This window comes from Dermochelys coriacea, chromosome 2 (genome assembly GCF_009764565.3).
Source record: "Dermochelys coriacea isolate rDerCor1 chromosome 2, rDerCor1.pri.v4, whole genome shotgun sequence".
Taxonomy (NCBI): Eukaryota; Metazoa; Chordata; order Testudines; family Dermochelyidae; genus Dermochelys; species Dermochelys coriacea.
Genome location: NC_050069.1, coordinates 240863822 through 240889145, shown reverse-complemented (window position 1 = coordinate 240889145; position 25324 = coordinate 240863822). Strand labels below are relative to the sequence as shown.

General features: G+C 43.0%; 1 long non-coding RNA gene across 1 annotated transcript; it reads right to left on the bottom strand.

Annotated features, from left to right (window-relative positions):
• Positions 1–13709: 13709 nt before the first annotated feature.
• LOC119850398 lies at positions 13710–24527 on the bottom strand. The gene is made up of 2 exons (XR_005290832.2): positions 23985–24527; positions 13710–13981 (listed from the first exon to the last, which is right to left on the bottom strand). It is a non-coding gene; the product is annotated as an uncharacterized LOC119850398 (long non-coding RNA).
• Positions 24528–25324: the final 797 nt, after the last annotated feature.

The following is a 25324-nucleotide window of genomic DNA, read 5'->3' as shown; positions in this document are numbered from 1 at the left end:
GAAGGCCCCTTTTGCAAGATACAGCATTCCAGATACTATATTTGCTGACAACAGACCCCAGTTTGCCTCAGAAGAATTCAAGGAATTTGCACACAAATCCCAACGTACCCACAGCCACAGAGTATGGTAACATGGAATCAGTTGTGAAAACTGCTAAGAGACTGTTACATAACACTGTTTCTTCTGGGTGAAACCTCTTGTTAGTATTTTTGGCACATAGAAATATCCCATCAGAAGGTTTCAAAACTGCTCAGTGCAGTCACTGATGGGACGAAAAACCAAAACCCTACTGCCAATGAGGAGAGACCAGTTGCAGCCAGAAGGATGAAGGTACTGCCAACAGTAGATGGCAAACAAGCACAGAAAGACGCAGTAGAGTATGCCATTTCAATCATAGACCTACCAGCCCTGAAGACAGGCACTTCTGTGAGGATCCAGCCACTAGACAGACACTAGAAGAAATGGACTAAAGGGCTAGTGAGGGATGCGGTGGCACCCAAGTTATAAGAGGTGATTACACAAGAGAGGCAAGTGACAACATTCAGAGAACACCTGCAGAATTACTGCGATCATCACAAAGCAGAGAGGCATCTTTAGGCCAACCTGACAGGAAGGGAGGAGACTCCCCAGAGAGATAGTTTGTGAGATTTGGAGACAGGTGACAGGGAAACAGAAATAGATCACTCTTGGTGTGGTTGCCTGTTCAGGAGACCAAACTATCTCAAAGACAACCAGCTGAGTCTGTGGCAAAGATGAGGTTCCAACTCAGCTATGTGCTAACAACCTCTGGCCTAAGAGACACAGGTTGAGAGGCCTGGGTGTCAATTAAAATGGTGTCGAATAGGGAAGACATATTTTTTAAATGTTAGTGAAATAGGGAAGATGTATCATGATCAGTGGAACTGTAGTCATGGGACCAATTTTCCCTGGAGGGACTGTTATTGGTGGCACACCAGTGAAACGGGAACTTGGGGAGTTAGCTGGAAGCAACTCAGCCACATAGAGGAATGCACAAGGTTTAATAAAGTTCCACTTGTTTAACTTTTTCTGCACTCAGCTTCACTCTTTGCTAATGAAACAGCCCTGAAGCCTCAGACTCTTCCGCAGCCTGCAGGAAACTTCCAAGTCTCTGCACCCTCTCCCCTTCCTATTTTCTTCTTTATCGAGTCTAGATGCCTTCCCTTAAGCCTTGCTGGACCAGGGGCAGCAGGTTTATATAATTTTTGGTGGTGCCCAGAATGGGTCCAACTCCTGCCTCCCCCCCGCCTGTCTAAGGCTCTGGGAGGGAGTTTGGTGTGGGGTGCGGACGCTGGGCTGGGGCAGGGGGTTGGGGTGCAGGTGAGGGGTGCGGTGCTTACTTCAGGCAGCTCCTGAAAATGACCCACACACCCTTCTGGCAGCGGCTCCTAGGCGGGGGGGCCAGGGTCTCTCTGCATGCTGCTGCCCACGGGCACCGCCCCGCAGCTCGAATTGATGCAATTCCTGGCCAATGGGAGCTGCGGAGTTGGCACTCGGGGTGGGGGCAGTGCATGGAGACCCCTCACCCCCGGGGATGTAGGGCTGCTCCGGCTGCTTCTGGGAGTAGTGCGGAGCAAGGCCGGGCAGGAAGCCGCCTTAGCCCTTTTAAATTGCCCAGGGGCAGCAGGCAGGGCCGAGAGATGTTCTGGGGGAGGCGTGTGGGGACGGCAGGCAGGGATGGGAGAGAGACCCGGCTCTGAACATTGGTGGAGCTGGGCCCCCAGGCCCTGAATATTCCTGGAGCATGGGCAGCATGGACCCATATATCTTGCCATCGCCTGAGCTGGACAGCACGTGCACTGGACTCCCTCTCCCTTGTAAAGGGGCCAGTCACCCTGTGACAGCTGTTACATTCCCTTTGGGGTCTCCTCTTGAGGGGTGCTCAGTTTTCTCATCTGGTGAGGTCTGTGGTATGTACAACCTTTGAAAGGTATCAAGGGTATTAAGTGAACAGGGAAATAGGGAGGAGCAAGTTTTTTATACTATAATTGAAAGCTGGGCTAGTTATTGTATTTTTGATTGATTGTGTATGTTTAGTGTAGGTTTATTAGCATCAGAGTTTATGCTAAGTCTAAATAAATGAATATAATACTGTAGTATGAATGGTTAGAAGACAGCCTGGATGATCTCCAGCCTTTGTGATACAAAGGTTTAAGAACCAGCAATATTCCTTGTGCTTAGACACTCTGCATTAAGCAACTGTCATTGTTCTCAATAGAAAAAGTGGCAGTTTAAAAAAGAAAAGTAGTTTCTAGTTAAAGGACAGACATTGAAACCACTCAGGAGCTTTTGTAGGTTCTTCAGTTGTGTCACTCAACATAAATACATACTTTTACTAGATTTCACTTTCATTACTGAGTAATCCCAGAGCTAAGGTTGTTGCACAGTTTCTATCATAAACCCCATTTGAATCCCTCCTTGTGTAATCAATTACACCTGAGCAATGTGGGTGTGGAACACTACCAGTGCAGAATGACATCATTGCTACATATTTTACACAGGAGCAAATGACTACACAGGGAGAAAGACAGTGAAGAATCAGGCCTCAAAGACTGAATGGGGCATAGATATTCTTAGTACCATAGATTTTAAGAATAAAATACTAACCTACCCTGAAAGACCTTGAGATGATCTCTGGAGAACAGGACTGTGGTATTTTGGAGGGATGATGTGGGGAAAGTATTTATTTATTCTGTAGATAGAGCACTTAAGTTTCAAGGACTGCCACTCTGTCACCTTTCATGTATTTAGTAAAACTAAGAAGAATTATAAGATGTAACTCATGGCACAATATTTAGTAGGGAATAGTTAAAACACGAAGGGCCAGATTACAAACTAATGTAAATTGATATTTATATCAATGGAGCTACACTGATCTACACTGTCTGAGGATCTGGCCCTAAAGGCCTGTGAATCATTGGATAGATTCAGTTTCTGAGAGCCAAGCATCAGTGTGTATTCTATTCTCTGAATCCAGTAAAAGGCATTTTTCTTCAAAATCTATATTTTTAAGGGTAAAAAAGGGACTGCATTCCATTCTTAATAGGAAATCTTACACTAAGCCCTTAAAATGTTCCATACATTCTATGATCTTTGGATGCATATTTACTGATAGGTTAATACCTGGATTACTGTTGAGATATCCTCTGATGGAAAGTGGAATGTTTTTATTAAACTGTTCATGTCTTGGTTTCAGCAGAATGAAAGCTCAGTTATGTTCTTGGCATGTTTTTGATCATGAAATCATCTTTGTGACACAATGGAAGGTCTGAGAATTTTTTATTTGGAAAAAAAAGGAGAAAAATGCATGCTAAAATTATAACCAACTAACCAGATATAAGAGAGAAATCATAAAACCCAGCAGGAATATCTTACATAGAATGGAAGCAGGAATTTCCTGAGCAGTTTCACTGGGAGGTTGGAGTGAACAAAAGTCTGATTGCATAAAACTATATTGCTCTTTATTAGGTTATTATTCCTTTGCCTTCTGCAATATTTGGTCCTGCTTTTTAGCTAATACAGACTGAGGGCTGTGGAGATGACAGTTTAAATTCTCCAAAGTAAAAAGAGAAAAAGGTTTTTTAGTTACATTGAACCATCTAACTGTATCATCTTACTATTAGAGTCTATCTCAATTTATCCGCCTTTTAAGAAAATTAATTGTTCTGTTTTTTTAAAAAAAAATTCTGCACTTTTCATAGCTGATAAAATACTGTATTCTTTAATGTGAAGTAAATGATTGTGAGTGCCTGTAATTTTCCATTGTACATGAAGATGTTCCTGAAAATGAGATGTTTCATCTCAAGGGTCATACTCCACTGACATTTTTAAATAAATAAATTTAGCTGTTCTGTAGTATTGTTGTCAAGGTTTAAGAGGAATTTGCATAAAATGCTTTGCTTCTGTGGGAATTGTCAAATCTTAATCTTCCCGTAAACTACAAAACTATTATTAACATATCTCTAGGTAATGTTGTTTAGTGTTAATACTCGGTGGAATATACTTTTCATTAAAATATGAAAGAGGTCCAAATATGTTTTACCCTCAGGCATAATATTAGTTGTGCCATATTTTGGAATGACTATAATATAAGAAATAATCTAGTCTTACTTTAAATGACTTTTGTGTCACTGTATACATTCTGGCTTCTTTTCTCAGAGGAATGATGATTCAGGTTTGAAGAAAGAAAACTGGCATAGAAAAGCCAATAAAACATGCATAAAAAGCCAGAAGTTCAAAGTAATGAGGTCTTACCAATCACATTCAATGCAGTTCCCTTTCTTTCCAAAATATATCTGATGCTAAACTCACCCTCTAATATGTCTTGTTTAGCAGATGTTTATCAGTCCCATAACATGAATTAGCTATAAGGATTTAAATGTGGAACTGAATTTGGCCCTCAGATGTGGCCATGTAATTCCTATTGTGCATAAACCAGGCACAGGGTTAAAGTCACTTAAATGTGAATATACATAGCTCAGTCATGAGCACCGGCAACTCCCACTGAAGCATGATCAAATGGCAAGGCTCAAGAGGCTATTTGAGCCAAATGGGTTTCCTTTAGAAAATTGAAATCAAATCTGAGTAAAGTCAATGGAAAGGAGCATCAACTACGGTAGGAACAATATAAGGCCTTGTCTACACTACAGGGGAAATTCGATCTAAGCTAAGCAAATTGAGTTACGTGAATAGCATAACTCAATTTGACATAGCTTAGATCTACTTACTGCAGGGTCCACACTACGCGAAGACGATGGGAGATGCTTTCCCATCGACTCGCCCTACTCTTCTTGATTTGGTGGAGTACAGGAGTTGACAGGAGAGTGATCTGCAGTTGATTTAGCAGGTCTTCACTAGACCTGCTAAATCGATCACCAATACATCGATTGTCGCTTGTTGATCCCTCGGTAAGTATAGATAAATTAGAAGGGCTTAGCGGGAATCTGAAGAGTGAATAGCTCAAGATGTAAAAACACGTAACAAAAAATTATTTCAGTACATCGGTATCAGTCAGCCTGTGAGAGAATCAGTGGATCTACTGGAAAAACAGAGAGTAAAGAAAGCAATGTTTCTAGGGATGGCAGCCTTTTTTCTTCCTCCATGCCAGTCAGTGGTAACTTCAGCAGGCACCATTACAGTACACAGGCTAGCAGCATACAGGCCTGGATGGCTTTGCAATGCCAACAGCAGCTGTGTTTTCTCTGTCTTTGTTACCCCCAGGCATGAAATATCAATATTAAATATCAATATTAAAATCACCACCAACTATGGAAAATGGTGCCAGTATTCAGTGCTATTGTCTTATACTCATAATTTCATGCAACTGAGCAATTTCCTCCTCGTTTCCCTCACTCCGGGCAGGCCATACTCACCATGGCTGGTGCTGTGACTGGTGCCGTGCTCAAGCACTGCCAAGCAGAACTGTCAATATACATGTAGTGCTTAAAACTTTAGGGAGCAAGGGAAAGGATTTCTGCATCTTAAGTTTTGTTTTCCATGACTGTACTGACAATGTTACCTCTGTGTGCTTTATCCGCAGGTGCTGCCATTGTGGCCTTGAGGGGTTTTCCCCCTCCACAACTGTGGAATGCCTGAGCCACATAAGGAAGAGAAATAAGAGGACTCGAGATGACATGTTCAATGAGATCCTGCAAACCAGTGCTGCATCAGACTGTGAGCCCAGGCCCTAGAGGATTAATATTGCAGACAGCCTGGAGAAGGAAAGAGCAGAGAGGAGAAAGTCCCAGCAGGAAAAGGAGAAGGAGATACATCAGGATATAATTGGGCTTCTCCAGCAGCAAACATAGATGCTGCCAACTCTTGTGTACCTACAGGTGCAACAATCCGAGGCTTGCCTACCTCTACTGGCCATTGAGAATTCCATATCGGGGCCTCCTTACACCCTGCCCCTCAACATTCCACATGGCATCAGGGGTTGAATTTTATTGCAAAAAAATTCTATTATTTGAAATGTAACATCTTTATTAGTTCACAACATATGCTGCCAAGTGCTTAGCAATTCTGAAAGCAATTAATTACTTGTTACTTCACAGTGTGTCATAGGGTCACTCACAAACAAATTAATAGTTGCATTGACAGTGTTATATTCATACATGTACTCCAAGCCCTACACAATTCCTACCAGGCCCCAAAACAACAGAGCCAGGTAGCTCAGTACAACAGACTGTATTACTGTGGCTCACTGTAAAAGTGCTCTGTCAAAGCCTCTCTGATCCATATATCTCTGCATTGAACTTTTCTAATAGCCCATGTGTCTGTTTGTTCAAACTCAGCAGACAGAAGCTTCATCTCCACCCCAGTGGAAACTTTCTTCCCTTTGCTCCACGGATATTATGCAGGACCCATCAGACAGCTATAACCATTGGGACATCTTTCTCACTGAGGTCCAATCCTGTGAATAAAAAAACACCAGCATTCCTTCAATCTATCAAAGCACATTGACTGTCTATCTGCACCTGTTGAGCTGGTAGCTGAATCTCTCCTTGGTGCTGTTGAGGTGGCCAGTGTATGGCTTCATGAGCCAGGGAAGCAAAGAGCAGGCTGGGTCCTTCAGGCTCGCTATTGGCATTTCAACATTTCAAATGATAGCCTGCCAGTTGGGAAAGAAAGTGCTTGCTATAGCTTTGTGAAAAATCCTGTATTCTTAAAGATACAAGCATCATGCACCTTCCCTGATCAGCCCACAGTGATGTCAGTGAAGTGTCCCTGGTTATCCACCAGTGCTTGTGTAACAATAGAAAAGTAGCCCTTTCTGTTGATATAAGCTGTGGCAAGGTGGTCTAGTGCCAAAATAGGGATGTGTGTGCTGTCTATCTCTCCAATGCAATTCGAGAACCCCAGTACTGCAAATCCATCTATATTCTGCATATTGCTGAGAGTCAGGGCTGAGTAACAGGAGGCACTTAATGCCTTTGCATGCTTGCATGACAACTGCCCCCACAGGAGATTTTCCAGCCCCAAATTGATATCTGACTGAGCAGTAGCAATCTGGCATTGAAGGTTTCCACAGTGTGATCACCTCTCGCTTCTCCACTGTCAATGCATCTCTCATTTTGGTGTCCCTGCACTGCAGGGCTGGGGTGAGCTTGAGGCAAAGATCCAGGAGTGTGGTCTTATGCATCCAAAAGTTCTGCAGCCACTGCCTGTCATTCCAAGCCTGCATTACAATGTGATCCCACCAGTCAGTGCTTGTTTCTCAGGCCCAGAGAGTAGCATTACACCATGAACACCACAACAACCTTGAACTGGTTCTCATTATATCCCACAGGCAATCTGTCCTCCAAGAAATCATCACGGTAGGATGTGGTATGTAGAATATATATTTTATGGTGTTGGGACATGTGAAAAGATGCCTGCTTGTCTGGCAAGGAAAGAGAACAGCCAGGTAAAAAGCTGAGCCAGCAATCCGATCAGGTAAAAAGCTGAGTCAGCGATCCAATCAGGTAAACAACTGATTTAGCAACTAATCTTAGTGCTAGGCAGAAAAAGTGTTTATACAATATATAATGAATAACTTTGTAACTGTGTACTTACAGCAGAGCACCTGAATGTGAGTGTGCACTTGCATTTAACCCTATGCTGTGCCCTGTGTTTCAGTGGACCGACCACTCATTGAAGCAGCAAAAAAACAACATACTTCTTCAGTTCAAGAGTCTGACTGTGAACCTGTGCATTCTGGGTAGCAGGAAAGAACTGGTCAACAGTCGTGTTCCCCACTGATTTGATTCCTCTGTAGCTTTGCAAATGCTGCAGGATTGTGCGCCCTATGCTTGCAATATTCATGAACAATACTGCAGAGTTATGAAGGCTTCATGCTTCTGTCAGAGAAGATGGACAGCGTGGAGGGCATGCTGATTTGTGGGATTTTGAAAAAAGGAGCGAAAGCATGGGATACCGATGCCATTATGGGATGGAGACAGTTGCACGCTGGGAGTTGACTCCGTGCTCCCAGTCACCTCTGCATGAGTTGTTTTGGCCCCACAATGCATTGCCAGAACTTAGAATCACAGAATCATAGAATATCAATGTTGGAAGGGACCTCAGGAGATCATCTAGTTCAACCCCCTGCTCAAGCAGGACCAATCCCAACTTAATCATCCCAGCCAGGCTTTATCAGTCTAACTTAAAAATCTCTAAGGAAGGAGATTCCACCACCTCCCTACGTAACCCATTCCAGTGCTTCATCACCCTCCTAGTGAAAGAGTTTTCCTAATATCCAATCTAAACCTCCCCGACTGCATTTTGAGACCATTACTCCTCGTTCTGTCATCTGGTACCAACGAGAAAAGTCTAGATCCATCCTCTTTGGAACCCCCTTTCAGGTAGTTGAAAGCAGCTATCAAATCCCCCCTCATTCTTCTCTTCTGCAGACTAATAATCCCAGTTCCCTCAGCCTCTCCTCATAAATTATGTGCTCCAGCCTCCTAATCATTTTTGTTGCCCTTCACTGGACTTTTCCAATTTTTCCACATCTTCTTGTAGTGTGGGGCCCAAAACTGGACACAGTACTTCAGATGAGGCCTCACCAATGCCAAATAGAGGGGAATGATCACGTCCCTCGATCTACTGGCAATGCTCCTACTTATACAGCCCAAAATGCTGTTAGCCTTCTTGGCAACAAGGGCACACTGTTGACTCATATCCAGTTTCTCGTCCACTGTAACCCCTAGGTCCTTTCTGCAGAACTGCTACCTAACCACTGGTCCCTATTCTGTAGTAGTGCATGGGATTGTTTGTCCTAAGTACAGGACTCTGCACTTGTCGAATCTCATCAGATTTCTTTTGGCCCAATCCTCTAATTTGTCCTAGGTCCCTCTGTATCCTATCCCTACCTTCCAGCATATCTACCACTCTCCCAGTCTAGTGTCATCTGCAATACAGTGCGCTGGACAGTGGTGGGTTGCACAGTGAGATACCTACCCATGGTGCACTGCACTGTGCATCGATTCAAACACTTCTAATGAGTATCTGCACATTGACACAAGGAGCCAAGTATGTACGTGCACAAATTATATCTAAGTGCAGTGGCATTTATGGTCAATGTATCTTGTGTTTTACAAAAGTTTGTATTGTAGACATAGCCTTAGTTCTCTTAATTATCTTGTGTGAGGAACTTAATCAAAGTCATTTGTAAAGTCCTCACAAGAAGCTATTAAGGAAACTAAAGTCTGGTCTACAAACAGTTTTGGTTCTGCTATAACTATATGGGTTAGAACCAGATATAGTCAAAGAGACCGTGTAGATGTCCCTAGTGTAGACAGTAATATGGTATAAAGGTGCTTATATCATATAGCTTAGGTCTCCCCTACAGTAGAAAGTTTGACAGGTGAAAGTTCTGCCAACATATAGCTGCCAACATAACTGTTTTCCCTAGAATGTGTTCATATTTGGCTGCCTTGGTGGTGCCGCGCATGCTCACAGCACCATGGTGTATCAGCAAAGATGTGTGATACTCTGGGTAAACATCCCAGGATCTCCTGTGCCACTGTCTGGGGCATTCTTTCTGGGATATTTTGGAAGTGCATTGTGGGATATGGACAGTGGAAACTGGGGGAGCTTGAGGTTAGGTCCCACAATTTCCACTATTTCATTCCATAATCTCTTATTTTTTGTGTTGATTTTTCTGCCATCTCACCATCAGAAACCTGCTGCCTAGCTCAATGAAGCTCTCGACTGTTTTGGAGAACAGGGCAACTGATCCTTTGTATTTGCAGAACCACAAACAACTAGTGCAGCAGCTGGATGCGCAGCAGTGAAAATGAGAATGCCAAGGAGAAGTGGTTGATGTGGACAGTGAATAAAAGTTGCCAGCCACTCGAGATTTCACTGACCAGTTGCACATCATGGAGCAACTGTTGCAGGCTTGAAAAATGAGCACAGAGTGGAGGACCAGATCATGAACAAACCAGAAATGGCTGCAGAACTTTCAAATGTGAAAGGCCATGCTTCTGGATCTGTGTACAGAGCTTACCCCAGCCTTACAGTGCAGAGACACCAAAATGAGAGCTGCTTTGACACTGGAGAAATGGGGGGCAATTGGACACTGGAAGATTGCAACCCCCTAATTGCCAATCGACTAATAACAATTAGTTTGGTGCTGGGAAGTCCACGGTGGAAAGTGTTGTCATCCAGCTGTGCAAGACCATTAAACATTTTCTGCTGCACGGAACTGTGACTCTGGGCAACATGCAGGAAATAATAGATGGATTCATTGAAATGGGCATCTCTACCTGTGGTGGGGCAATAGACAGGATGCATAGCCCAATTTTAATTCACCACCTTCACCTTTCTTCTACACATATAAACACAAAGGGGTACTTTTCCATAGTTAAGCAAGTATTGGTGGATCACATTAATGTACAGTGGCCAGGGAAGGTGCATAGTGATTACATCTTTAGGAACACAGGAATTTTTGGAAATATGCAATTAGGAACATTTTCCCCAGACCAGCAAATGCATATTGGTGGGGTTGCAATGCCAGTTGTGATTCTCAGGAACCCAGCCTACCCTTTGCTTCCTTGAATCAGAAAATCATACACCAGCAAGGAAAGACTTAACTATCACTTGAGCAAGTGCAGGTTGACTGTTGAATGTGTATTTGACAGGTTTAATGGGTGGTGGTGTCTTATGATGACTACACTGAATTTCAGTGAGTCAGATCTGCCTATTGTTGCTGTATGTTGTGTTTTACATATTTGTGAGACCCTGGGGGAAGTGTGACCAGCTCGGTGGAGGAGGAAGTAGAAAGACTGTCCATTGCTTTTGAGCACCCTGACACAAAGGCAATTACTAGAGTCCATTGAGGCACTGTGCCGTTGAGGGAAGCCTTAGGAACACATGTTGTCAGTGTCCAATAGACCTAGGAGGTAATTCAGCATCCACACAGGCATCGCATTGGTGGAAGAGTGCTGATTAGGGGGCTTACGCCTTCCTGGGGAGCTGGTTTAACTTTGCTGGCAGGAGGTTGAGAGTGTTGTGATCAGGACCGTAAACTGAGTGTGGATGCATGCAAAGCTGTGCTGACAGTAGGCAGGTTTCACCCATAAAACTTTGTAGTATAGACCAGGTCTTTGTCAATGGGGGGCATCTGTCAGGCTGCTGGGGGTGCACAGGATTCCACTAGGGGTGGATCATGAGGATGCCAGGGGTGCATAGGATCATGCCAGGGACTGTCACTGGGGGAAGTGAGAGAGTGCCAGGCCTATCATCTGGACACTCAAGATATACTAGAATAAGCACTTTTATACTGCTGTAACTGCATTCATGCTAGGAATTATACTGGCATAATTATGTCAGTTAAATCATAACTCTAATTGACAGCTATACCAATACAAAAACTGTACAGACCAGGCCTAAGAGAAATTGTGAAGAACTTCAGGAGGACTTAAAGCTAGGTGAACAAAGCTCGATGGCAGACGAAATTCTCTGTTGATAAATACAAGTTAAAGCACATTGGGAGAAGCAGTTTGAACTATTCAGACACATTACTGGGCTCTAAATTAACTGTAACCACTCAGAAATAAAAACTGAGAGTCAGTGTGGGCAGCTGGATGAAAACTTCTGTTGTTGTGCCATGACAGTCAAAAATAAACAAAATATTGAGATGCACAAGGAATGTCATGGGAAATGATACTGGAAAGATTGCAGTGCTGCTGTGTGAATCACTGGCACGCCTGCACCTAGGAAACTGTGTTCAGTTCTGTTTCCCTATGTCAAAAAACATGTAGAAGAAAGTATGAGGATTGAGAGACAGACAACAAAAATGAAGGCTGAGTTATGAAAGAGAGTTGGGTGAATCAGGTTCTCCTTTTTACCCTTACAATGAAGAACCTAGGGGACATCCTATGAAATTTAAGACAGCAAATCTAAAACCGATACAAGGAAATACTTTTTACACAACACATAACTAATCTGTATAATTCACTGCCACAATATATCCATGTGGCTAAGAGTGTCTATAGCTAGTGAGTACATCCAACAGTTATATCTAAACAAATAAAAAATAGTGGAAGGGATATAAACCCTCATGTTTCAAGAATCAGTCCAACTCCTAACTAGTGGGTAGGTTATTCCATAATTCTCCATAGCAGAGTTTCTTGCAGGTTCCTTAGAAGCATCTGGTGCTGGCCATGGTCAGGAACATGATGCTGAACTAGATCTGAGCAACGTGGCAATGCTGCCTGTGTTGCTAAGTGAGGGCAAGTTGCGGATACTCAGCACCTCTCAGGATTGTTCCTCCTTTGCACTGACATTCCCTTATCGTTACATTCTCTAAGTTTAGAAATCCAGGTATTTACAAAATCCAAAGAGCAACCATATCACACAGCCTCTGGCCTGAAGGCCTGAATGTGGCTGGCTTTGTGTGAATGTGCAAAGGGAGGGAGAGGGCAAAAGAAACCTCCCTTCCTGGCCCTCTGCTCAGGAGCTAGCCCAATCATTGTCCTTGTGCTCCCTAAAAGCAAAGGCTGCATGAGTCTAACATTTTGTGATGGGTTCTATTAATGCTGTTGACTCCGTACAGTAGATAAGGCAAGGTGCATCCCCGTGGGCACACGCACACGCCAAAGGCAGGAATAGCTTGACCCATGCAGGGCAGGTCCAACATGCCCAGTTGCCAAGGTCCTCTGATAGAATTCTATTTGCAACTGCCACAAAGCCTCTGGGTTTCTGCTGCTGAATGACCCATCTGCACTTCCTATTTTGCCCCATATGCATGGTACAGCTTAAAGACTATAATATAATTATTAATAATAGTAATAAATAAATAATAATACCTAGCTCTTACATAGTGCTTTTCCTCAGTAGCTCTCCAAATGCTTTACAGAGGAGGTCAGTATTGTTAGTCCCAGCCCTTAAACATGTACATACAATCTGATTTCCTAAACTACTTCTGAAATGAAATTAAGCATAAGAAGCAAATATCTGCTTTTCCTCCACGGAAGTTCTTTGATTCTTCTCCTTAGCTATACAGAGTCTTGCTTTTCTCTTTTAAATCTTGTAACAGCAGTAACAATTCATTTATTATTTAAGTAACTGTTTCTATAACTGGGTTAATAATAGTACTCACAGCTAAGTACTGTACATACTAGCTGGTATAGTTGAGTTCACACAGAGCTTTTGTTTATCCCAGTTCACCACAATGTATGTGACATAACAGTTTATTGAAATGCGTGCACTAAAGTAACTTGTGCATAGTGTTCAGTGTGTTGTTATAAGATTTATTAAGACAGTGAACAATATCTGGTGTAAAATGGTCATCTGTAAGTGACATTTTTATTTGCTGGAAACAACTTCTTTCTACAAAATGTTGGTTTATTAGAGTGAATTTAAAGATTTGACCAGATAATTGTGACATGTGAAATCAGTGGATAATTAAGCCACTCAGTAAAAGGATTTTCTCAAGTACAGAGTAGAAGCTGAGTACTAATAAAAGTACAAGAGGATGCTCTGTGTGGTGCCTATCTTTAAAAGGGGAGCTAAGGATAATTCTGAGAATCACAGATTGCTGAATTTTACCTCAGTACTAGGAAAATTAACAGAGAAAATCATTAGAGTAGTAAATCACAAGAATTCCTATAATTTGATAGAGACAAATCAGCATGGTGAATTGTGCTTCTCCAACCTACTAGAACTCTTTGAGAGAATTAACAAAATAGTGCAGTAAGGCGAAAGGATGGATATAATTTATTTAGACTTTCAAAATGCTTTTGATAAAGTTCTTCCCATGAGGCTATAATAGAAACCTCGTAACCATGCAGTGAGGTAAAGTCCTGCTATGGACTAAAAACTGGTTGACAGACAAGAAGCTGAGAGTGGGGCTGAATCTGAACGTTGAAAAAAAAATTAAAATTGTGAAGGGCCCCGAGGATCTATATGGGATCAGTATTGTTCTCTCTTTCTGATGATTTTCTTCAGTGGATGTGGAATTCCTACCTAAAAAGGTCTGTATAAAAGAGAAAAAGACAAGTGTGGATTTACAGATCAGGAACTTAAGCATTACTTTTTACTGAGCTTTCTACAATTATTTCATATGCTATTAAGGTCTTGAGGTTGTGTTTATAGATTCAGTGGCTCAGTTCAATGTACAGTCCTTATTAATACAGTAGGAAGAAAGCAAATGTCAAAATATGTTGATGACAAAAGATTGGTTAGGTTAGTAAAAACTGTGAAGGGTTGTGTGGAACACCAAAAGACACTGATAAAAACAGGTGATTGTCCAAACATGATGGCGGATGAACTTTAACATAGACAGGTGAAAGATAGTGCACCCTGAAAGAAATAATTTCAACTACTCAGATACACTGAATTACTATAATCTCTTGGGAAAGACCTAAGCATCATTGTGAACAGCTCAATGAAGTTATCTGAGCAGCAGTTGTTAAAAAAGCACATAGGATGTTGGCTATATTAGTAAAAGACGAAAAATGTGCGAGTCTGTGTGTGTGACACCCACCCTCCAGTAGTGCATCTTCACCTTGAATACTGCACATATTTTTAGGTGCATCATTTTAAGCAATAGATGTCCAAAATAAAAAAGTCTCAGAGAAGGGCTACAAAAATGGTTAAAGGAGCAGACATGAAGAGAGATTTAAATAATTTCTGTTGGAAAGGGGAAGATTAGGAGAGGACATGATAAATTCTCCTCTCCAAACTGAATAAATGGACCCACAGTGGTCAGATTGGCCATTTACATCAAATCTTTCTGGCCAAAGCACAAGGAATCAGCATCTTTAAAAGACTCTGATGCAGGGGCCACTGAGGACTCAGAACCATCATCAGTGTTGAGCCCCAGCCACTTCCTCTTGGAATTTGTTGGATCAGTTCAGGCAAGATTTTTCTCCAGAATCATCTTCCTCCCAACAACATGGCTACTTACTTGATCCTTCTCCCTGGCCTGTCCTTGCGGTTTATTTATTATGTAGGTTTATTAACTGCACAGGACGCAGCTTTGGGAGGTGGAACAGTTGCTTTCAAGACTCCTGTGAAACCCACCATAAGTGGCTGTAGGGAGGCGCAGGGATGAAACTGGGTCCAAAGATGCAGAAGGGTGTGCAGTCAAGTGTCAGAACCAGAGCAATAACAGACAGGAATTCCACATTAAAGTTTAGCCAACATCTAATTCAGGTTCAGTTTGGCCAATAGGATTCCATGTGTTTCTCTATCTGTGGTGCGGCAACATCCTTGATAATTAGGCTTCAAGGTTAACTCCCCATTAAAATGAATAGGGGAAGTTCATAACTCTCACTGCTTTTGTTTGTTTTACTGGCTTCAGACTCAAAAAGACAACCACGCCTCAGTTTGCATTTTGTGGAGGTTATCTTTGCAACCAGAAGGGCTAGTCACTTCATTTGCTTTTTAAATGAAAGATTAGGTACTAGAGAATACAGACAAATCTGCACAAAGGACCTAATTCTATGTTTCCTTCCATATTTTCATGAGCACAGAGGATCAGTGTCCTTGCCAATCAGACACTGCTGTTCAACCTGTCCCAATATACAAGAAAAAGAGGATGCTTAGATTTTAAAGGCAATACATTAAACACAGATAAAGGGAAGTATTTTTATGCAATATATAATAAACTTGTGGAATTCACTGTTGAAACTGTTGAAAGCTATTACTGGGGAAAAGTTTTGTAAGATTAAAAAAATCTGACATTTATATGAATAATATTTGCAATTATTCTAGCTACTGGATGTTAAAATGTTACAAGGGTGAAACAGGGCTCTTTGTCCCTTTCTGGCATTACAGATCCAGAGTGGCCCTATTTCTTGTTTTAGGGTTGTTCCGAAGGGCGAACAGTGTTGCTGACTCTTACGGCTTTATCATGGGTCTAACAATATTTGGTGTTTTTCTTAAAGGTCCTGAAGTTGTGATTACGGGAGAATCTGAGATTTCATTTAAAATATATAATTTCTAACTCTCAATTTCCCAGAGCTGATGGGAACAGCAAGGAATGTTAGGCTGGAGTGTGAGGGGGTATAAAAAACCCTTCCCTCGGAAGAGGGAGAGACAGAGAAACAACAGCAGGTCTTGCTTAGCAGCTTTACAGTGAGAGAGAGAAAGAGACTAGGAAAGGGCAGTAGCTCTGAGTCTCCCCATTCCAAGAGTCTGGGAAAACCTGCAGAGAGGCTTTTGAAGATGCTAGGGAAAGGGCCCAGGAAGAGGCCTAAAGAGAAAGCCAGACAGCTGGGTAAGAACAACCAGAAAGGGGTGTTGCTTTGGTTAATGAGCCAAAGAAAGAAAGCCAATTCCCGCAAGGGGAATTAAAGGGACTTTGGCAGAGCCAAGGAAATAGTTTTGGGGTAGGTGAAGTAGGGACAGCTGGTGGTCAGATGTAATGCCTGCTTCATGGTTCAGGGCCTGAAGGCTGGAACTTACGAAGGCAGAGGATGCAAACTACCCTCAGACTCTAAGGGACCAGCAGGAGGCATCGCTGCTATATCATGGACAGGGAGGAAGGCTGACTCACTCTTGAGGAAGGGCTTGAATGAGAGAGAGAGACTGGATGAAGTGTTTTGGACTTTCAGTTGGACTTTTTTTGTTTACACTTTTGTTTAACTTAGAGTGGTGGAGTTCTTCTTTGAATAGATCTAGATGTGTATTCCACTTAGTTGTGTGTGCACCCAGCATGCTGGAGCCGGAGATTTTGCCTAAAAGGACCCGTAGAGCGGTGGTGCTTGCACGTTGTGGCTGTGACCCCTCCCCTAGCTATATGAGGTGGTGCTGCACCAACTACCCTCAGTTCCTTCTTACCACCAATGGCTGGAGTTGCAGCTCTGTGTGGTTTTAGCCTCACAATCTCGCAAATAGTCTGAGTCTAGTTTCTTATTGTATATAGTTAGTAGTTAGTGTTAGTTAGGAGCCTGTTTTCCCCAGTGATGCCCTCACTAGTGTTTAAACATTGTCCTTCATGTGGAGGAGCGATCCCCAACAGTGATCCCCCCACACGGTGCTTGTTTGGTCTTGTCCAGACCCATCTCAAGGAGCATTGCATGATCTGTAGATCGTTCAAGAAAAGAACTCAGGAGGCGGGATCTTCACCTCTAGCTGCATCTGTTTGAACAGGCCATGTGGTCTGGGGAGTACCAAAGCCCACATTGGGTCGAAGATCACCCTCAGACTCTGAGAGCGCTTCCACTTCATTTTCTAGAGCAGGCATCTCTCGGAAGAAACAGAGTAGCCATTCCCTGTTGACTATGCAGAGGAAAAGGTCTCATAAGACCAATTGAGACCCCTCCAGGTCTTGGGGTGGCTCTTCCGCCTCCCTCAGGAAAAGTGTGGACTGACATGGAGCCAGTGTGGCATGTGGGTTGGCACAGGTACTTCTGACCCTTCCACTATATGGGGTAGGGAGGTTAGAAACCCTCTACCATTGACTCTGGTTCTGGTCTCCGGGCATCCATTGAGTCTGGTACCATTGAGGTAGATGCCGGTACTGATTTATCCACATCTTCAACATACCAGGCAGGCACAGATCTTCTCTGCCTTTCAGTCCTGACCTCACCATTGGTTGAGGAGTTTCCTAAGGCTGGACCATCTTTAGCTCCTCCTATTGCGTGAGCACAGAACCTTTGTGTCTGTCAGCACCTCACCCCAACACTCCCCTTGTAGTAGCTGGGATAGAGCCAGTACCAGGATCAGTATAGTGGACCTCCTAGTATCGGTACTGGGAAGCCCCTTGTCACTGCAGCTTGCTTGTCACCTTGCTTCCCGCAGCTCCCACTGGCCGGGAACGGTGAACTGCAGTCACTGGGAACTGTGGGGGGGGAGCCGTGCCTGTGGATGGTGAACGTCAGCAAAATGTCTTGCGGCCCACAATCAGATTACCTTGATAGGCCGCATGCGGCCCACAATCAGATTACCCTGATAGGCCGCATGCGGCCCACAGGTGGCCCACCACTGGGTTAGATCCATCCTCAACCTTCACGGCCTAAACAAATTGATCAGGTATATGAAGTTCTGAATGGGCACTCTATCGATTATCCTCCGCACATTGTATCAGAATGACTGGTTTGCTGCTCTGGACCTTCAGGATGTTTTCTGAACATGTGGTGATTTTACTGAGCCACAGAAAGTTCCTTTGCTTCATTGTGGAAGAATGCCACTTTCAATACATGGTCCTCCCATTCAGCCTCTCTTCTGGTACCAGAGTTTTAACCAAATGCATGGTTATGGCATATCTCAGAAAGAAGGGAATCCACATCTTCCCTTACCTTGAAGACTAGTTACTGACGGGCAGATCCAGAGAGCAAGTTCTCACTCATGTCAGCATCACGTTGTTGGCATTCGACTCTCTTATACCTTTCCCCTATTCTGATAATTCCTCAGTCCATCCTCAAGATCAAGACAGATCAGGCCAGGCTCATTCTCATTGCTGTGGTGTGACTGAGACAGTGCTCATTCTCCAATCTTCTCACATTGTCAGTTCAGCCTTCCATAACATCCTCTCTCCAACTCAACCTGCTCACTCAGAATTATGGCCACATCTTGCATCCCACATTCTGCTCCCTGCATTTCACGATGTGGCTGCTGCATGGTTGAATGAAGAGGAAGAGCAGTTCTCGGCAGCTGTCCCACAAGTCCTACTCAATAGTAGGAAGTCCTCTACCAGGATGGCTTATGTAGAGAAGTGAGAGAGGTTTTCAGTGTGGTCCTTGGCCCATGGGATCCAACTGATGCAGACGCCTATCCAGGACATCTTGAAGTACCTGCTACGCCTTCAGAAGTCAGGGCTTGCAATTAATTCATTGAGAGTGCATCTGACAGGAGTATCACCATTTCATCCACCTGTTCAGGGAAAATCAGTCTGCTCCAATGCCATGGTGATGAGATTCCTAAAAGGGCTTCTCTGTCTATATCTTCCAGTAAAAGAGCTGATCCCCTTGTGGGATTTAATCATTTTTCTGGATGCTGTAATGGGTCCTCCATGCAAGCCCCTGTCATCTTGTCCACTGTTCCTCTTATGTCAGAAAACCACATTCTTGGTAGCGATTATGTCCTCAAGGAAGTTGTGTGAGTTGCAGACTCTGATGGCAAGGCCTCCTTATATGCAATTCTCCAAAGACAAGGTAACTTTATGACCACACACAAAAATTTTGTCTAAAGTGATCTCTCAGTTTGATTTGAACCAGGTGGTGTATTTACCTGTGTTTTTTCCTAAGCTGCATTCATCCCTGGAGGAGCAGCATCTACATATCTTGGATCTCAGGTGATATCTATCTTTTCTACCTGGATAGGATTGAACCATTTTGTGCTTCATCTCGACTGGTCGTGTCATATGCAGACCTCATGAAAGGTCAAGTTGTCTCTTCACAAACCATCTCTAGATGGATAACATAATGTATCAATACTGCCTATGAAATAACTTTGGCTATGCCTGCTCAGTGGACATGAGCTCATTCGATGACAGTGCAAACAATGTCAATAGTGTTCCTCAGTGACATTTTCATATTGGATATTTGCAAGGCTGCCATGTGATCATACATACATACGTGATGTCTGCATCTTCCAGAGTGGATGCAAACTTTGGAAAGGTGGTCATATAATCCTTATTTAGGTTGTCTCCAAGCCCCGCTTCCTGAGAGGGATACTGCTTGGGAGTCACCTAAGTGGAATACACACCTGGATCAACTCAAAGAAGAAGAAATGGTTGCTTACTGTAACTGTGGTTCTTGAAGATGTGATGCAGACATGTATTCCACAACCCATCCTCCATCCCCTCTGCATCAGAGCCTCCTCTTATGGACTTTCAGGGCACCACCACGAGAGGGTCAGGGCACCTCCTAATATAGTCAAGGGAAGGGCCACAGCCACAAGACACAAGTACTGCCTCTCTCTGGATACTGCTGGAAAAAATCTCTGGCTCTGGCGTACTGAGTGTACACACACCTAGAGTGGAATACACATCTGCATCACATCTTGAATAATCACAGTTACAGTAAGTAACCAATTTCTTTTTAGTTTAGCCAGAGGGCTAAACTACCAAATTAGGAAGAGGTAAATTGAGGCAGTGACCATGTTACCACTTGTGGCAATTTGGGGAATCAGTTGGTACAATTTATTATCTCTGTGTGAGATGATGAACTCTCTATATGTATCTTTATCAGACTGCAAATTGCCTTTTGAACATGGGAGCTGGTTGCCTTTTTTGTTGTCCTTTTACCTCTGTGTTGGACTGAAGTTCTAAAGGATAGTGATATGGGGTGACAATAACGGGTCGTTAAATCTGAATGCTCCTCTATTCAAATACAAGCATCCTAGAAAATAAGCTGGCTCACAGCCAGGAGAATTGATCACCTGACAGAGAGACAAGAGGATTATAAATGGCAGGAGCTGCTCTCCTCAGGGTCATTGGCCATTTTCAACAGCTCAAGCTGAGGGAAACTGCTTCAGGAGCCTGATGAGGCAGGGGAAACCCCGCTTACCTGAACACAGATGGTCCCCCAAGGAGGCCTAAGGGAAGGGTGAGCTACCGTGAAAAGCCTTGTGTTCAAGGTGTTTGTTGTTCTCTAAATGATTTGTACTCTCCTGAGCTTTATCTCTTACATGAAGAGCAGTGGTGTTTTAGAATCTTGGGCATGTCTGCATCTATGTGCTATATTTATCACATACCCTTGAAGAGTTAACATGGGAACCCAATGGGGGGGGAGGGAGTTTGGGAAGGGCTGTGCATAAGCTATTGGTTCCAGGGGCTAAGCAGTTGAATTGTGAAGTCTCATTTCTGGGTTGGGGGGAGGGGAGGAATGTGGAGGGCTAGACAGAGGATATGCATCCTGAGTGTGTGCCTAGAGATCCCAATCTGGGGCAATGCCTGGACTCTGTTCAGACTCCAGAGGCTTAAAGCACATGGGGATTCAGCCTTTGGGTCTTCTCCTAACAGTCTGGTGAGCACCCAGGAGTGGAAGTTCAACTAGATCTGTGACGCCACAAGGGGAAATGTGGTGTATTGAAAACTATGTTAAAATTGTAAGCTGTCACTTAAAATTTCAGGGGTTTTCCTGATCCAGATTGCAAGCTAAGAGGGCGCTGTAGAGAAGCATGCAATCTGGGCCTAGCAGCAGTCAGCTTGCAGAGAGCCAGAGTAATGGTGGGTGAGTTGTGCCTCTTTGGAATAGAGAACAGCCTGCTTTGTCTCTCTGTTTTTAGGTTATTGTGTGTTATTGTTCTGAATTCTAAGAAACAGTGTTACACTGCAGCCTTCCCTCAAGGGTATTTTATGTTTTTATATAACTTCTCTGTTGTCTGCACTCCAAAGAGCTATCGATGCTCCTGCTCCTGGGCGATGAATTAATTGCCTTGCAGGAATTGAGAATGAATCATTTTCACCACCAGCAAAAATATTAAGTCTAGGACACTGCTGCAGGTACAGTACTGTACTAGATGGACCCATGCCCCTACCATTATCTTCATCACGAACAAGGACATATGCAACCTTTGAAATCCAAAACGTGTAACATGAAATTAGTCAGGATTTGGGGAAAGGACCACTTTCTCTCAGAAGCTCCTCAGACTGAATTCACTGAGGAATTAAAATTAGATCCCTTTTTGGAACGTGACGTGGATGAAATCTTATGATTGAAGCTGAGTCAATGGGAAATGGCATACTGCCTTTCACAAAGCTAATCATGCACCTGGTCTATACTATTGTACTACCTCAGAAGACACCATAGTGAGGTTTATTAAGAAGCCAACATCATGTTCTAATGTAATAACACTGCTGCCAGAGATACTGTACTTGGTATCAGAATTCTGCCAGAGTTATTGCCTGAGTAGACATGGATGATGTGTCCACAAGCTGTAAGACATCTAGGAAAACAGCCAAAGGGGAGCAAAATGAGAGCTGCTAGTAGAAGGATGGGGCAGTGCCAAATTAATGCTGAAGCTGCCTGTATGTGCCAAATAGCTTTCTAATTACATTGCTATCAACAAGACAAAATTGTGTCTCTTTAAAAACATATGTGTGTATTCACAGTGGGGCTAGAAAACAGACATGGAGTTTATATGGCGTGCCAGGTAAGAAAGTCTCTGTTTTTCAGACATACTTAAGTTTTCAGGCTTACCTCACTACCTCAGGCTTATTTCCTCCATTATAGGAGGTAAAAATGTGGAAAGGAGTAGGAATGTGAAGAACATCATCATGAGGCTACTTCCATGTATGCACATACATTGTAATACCTCTGACTGGAAGAGGTCACATGCCAGAAACAAACAAACAAACAAACACAAAAATCTTGGGTCCAGTTCTGTCACTTCTTACACTGAGTAACATCCTTACTCTGCAAATGGTCATGGAGAATTGTTCCCCCTGCGTCCTCGTTTTATTCCTCAGAATTTTGTATAATTTTCTCCCAAAACAAACATTAAGTGGATTTTGAAAAGGAGTTCGGACTTCAGCAGAGCAGACATGGCCAATGTGAAAACATTTAAGACTAAGGGATATTGGGATGCCAAGGTAGGTTTGTAAGATGGCATACAATATTCTGCAGCAACTTCTTCTACAATTTCAGGCTCTAGAGAATGAGGTGTAAATTCCTACACATGAAAAGCAACAGTGACAGGGTAACAGTGTGTTGGCGTGGCACCTCCTTGTGGCCCTTCTGGGCACAACTCTCACAGCTGCAGGTCTCTGCTAGTATTTATTTGTCCCTATGAAGTTCAGTGTAGTGGTGCTTTGGTCCTCTAGCCAAAAGATCCTTCAGTTCTACCCCTTTCTGGGTGTTTAGGATTAAAAGGTGACTAGGAACCAAAACAAATACAACTCAAAAACAGGGCCTTCCCACAAACATTCAGTGCAACTCCACACTTCTATTCAGGGTGCATCCGACAAACAGTCTGTATTTCTGCCAATTCCCTGCCCCAGGCTTCTCTCCCACCAAGAAAAGCAGAGCTCTGTCCTCCTTCCTGGGCAGCTGTGAACTGGGCTAGACCATCTCTTTTATCTGCCCTCTCCACACCTGACATTGGCTATAGGGCAGGTCAACATGGTCCATAAGTTCTTGGCACCAGCATGGAGCCTGTCTGCCTCATTAAACCTGTTCTACCAGCGTGGGGCCTATTGGCCTCACTATCAGCAGACATTTTGATTGTATTTACCTGTGAAATGATTCTCCTCTCACAGTATTATAAATCAAGAATAACTCCATGAAGTGTATAATGGTGCAAAACCAGGCTCATAATATCAAAAAGTTTCAAGTGACTGCATTTTCTGAAGTAAAGTGACTTACAAGAGGCATTGCCTGAATATTACACATTCTGTGCTTTTCTTCCTACTACAACTGCAACAGATCCTTAGTACTTAAGATAATGAAAAGCTATAGTAGAAATAGTCCAGGACAAGAGACTTCCAAGTTGGGCTGATTCTGATAATGCTGTGAAGTTCTTTGGTGCAGTCCAGACGAGTGAGGAGTTGTGTCACTGCCTGCCCCACAACCTTGGGAGCCTTACAATGCTTTGCTGTTGTAGCTCCCAACCAGGGTCATTTGCCAACAGCATGAAGGTCACACCCTGAGTGTCTGTGTATAGGTGCAGCCTTGTCCAGCAACTACGATTCCAAGCAGTCTGTCAGCAACACTCCTGTCACACTCTGGCTTCTGCCAGCCTTGGTTACTACTTGCAGAGTGGCCTCAACTCACTTCCAGGCCCAAATTTCCCCAAAATGTGTGTTCTGAACTTTCCAGCTCAGATGTTAGTGGTCCATTGCTTCTGTAAAGGGGTTAATATTCAACAGTTTGCTACTTTAACTGGAGTTACCAAACAGTTCCGTTTAAACACAACACTGGATTAGTTTAGATTAAAAATAAAACAAGTTAATTTAATAAGAGAGATGTTTCAAGTGAGCACAAGTATAAGCCATTAAAGTCAAAAATGGTTACAAGAGAAATATAGATAAAATGCTCTCAATAGCTAAAATGTAACAAGCTAGATTTGGTTCAAGGTAAAGTCCTTACCCCATTTTTCCATCAACAGGGATGACCAAATTCTCAGGTCAGGATCTCCCCTCCAACATCAAAGGCTAGTTCCTTTGTCTTCTTAGATGAAAGAAAAGAAAAAGAAAAAGAGAAAAGAGCTTGTGATGTTTTTGCCCCTCACTTTTATAGTCCTGTCAGCCTTTGAAATGCATTTTCCTGAGGGCTACACCTAGATAAAGTCAATTCCAGCTATGAGGATGGAGACATGGAATCTTATGGTGAAAGAGGGTTCATGTTGCTAAAATGCAGATCCATCTGTTCCTACTCCCTTTCATGCCCAAAGAATGGCCACTTGACAGGTGATAGCCAGTCAACTTTGATGACACTCGGCTGATGTGTCAGCTTCTCCTTTGTCTTTGACAAACTGGTTTACCCTCCTCCCCAGACTTGTCTGATAAACACATTTGAGTAATAATTTCAACTTTTGTTCATAACTCATAATACTCATTTTGTACATACATTACACAAGGCTATTGATTGGTGTGTTATTAGTTTTTAATGCACAAAGATTATTACAATAATGTGTACAGTGTGAATATAGGGGTGTGTTCGGTCACAAATGCTGCCAAACCTACAGTTGCCACCCATCAGGGACATATTCAAATGCCAGTGTGCTCAGGTTCCATTACCACATGGTGCAGTGTACCGGCTGCTTTGTGTTTCATTTGAACTCTGTGGAGACGAGTCAGTTTTTCATAATTTACCATCAGCCTAAATGGGGTACAGCACAGGTTATCCCCTCCTTCTCCATGTACTGTTCCTATCTCAACTAGGGACCCAGTAGAGTGCCTACACAGGGGGTCCCAAATTTGCATGTCCCATCTCTGGTTACAGAGATGCCCCTGATGTCTATAAAAGGTTGATGCTAAATTCTTTGATGCACACGGGGAACTTCAAGGAATATACACCGAGGAAATTACAAAAAAACGACAGATGGAATTGCAGTACAAATAATTATTCAGCTACATTGGTAAGTAAAATTTTATACTGGCTTCGTTGCTCTCATTCAGCACATTATTTAATTCCTTTGTTTGAGTATTAGTGCATTAGAGCAATGGGCCAAGCTTGGGTCACCTGCATCTGGTCTTGTGCTGCCACCATCCCGCTGGGCTATCACTTTTGATACTATTTACATTTTGTGTCTAACCTATTAGTCTCTTTTAAATCTTTGATAATATATCTAGTAGATTTGTTTGTTTGTTTGTTTTCCCATTATTTGCTTTTATTAATGTGTGGATTGTGCTGAGGACAAGCAATAACTTATAGAATGAAGGTTATATAGTTTAATTACTTTTGTTAATTAGTGTTTTGTTAAGAAA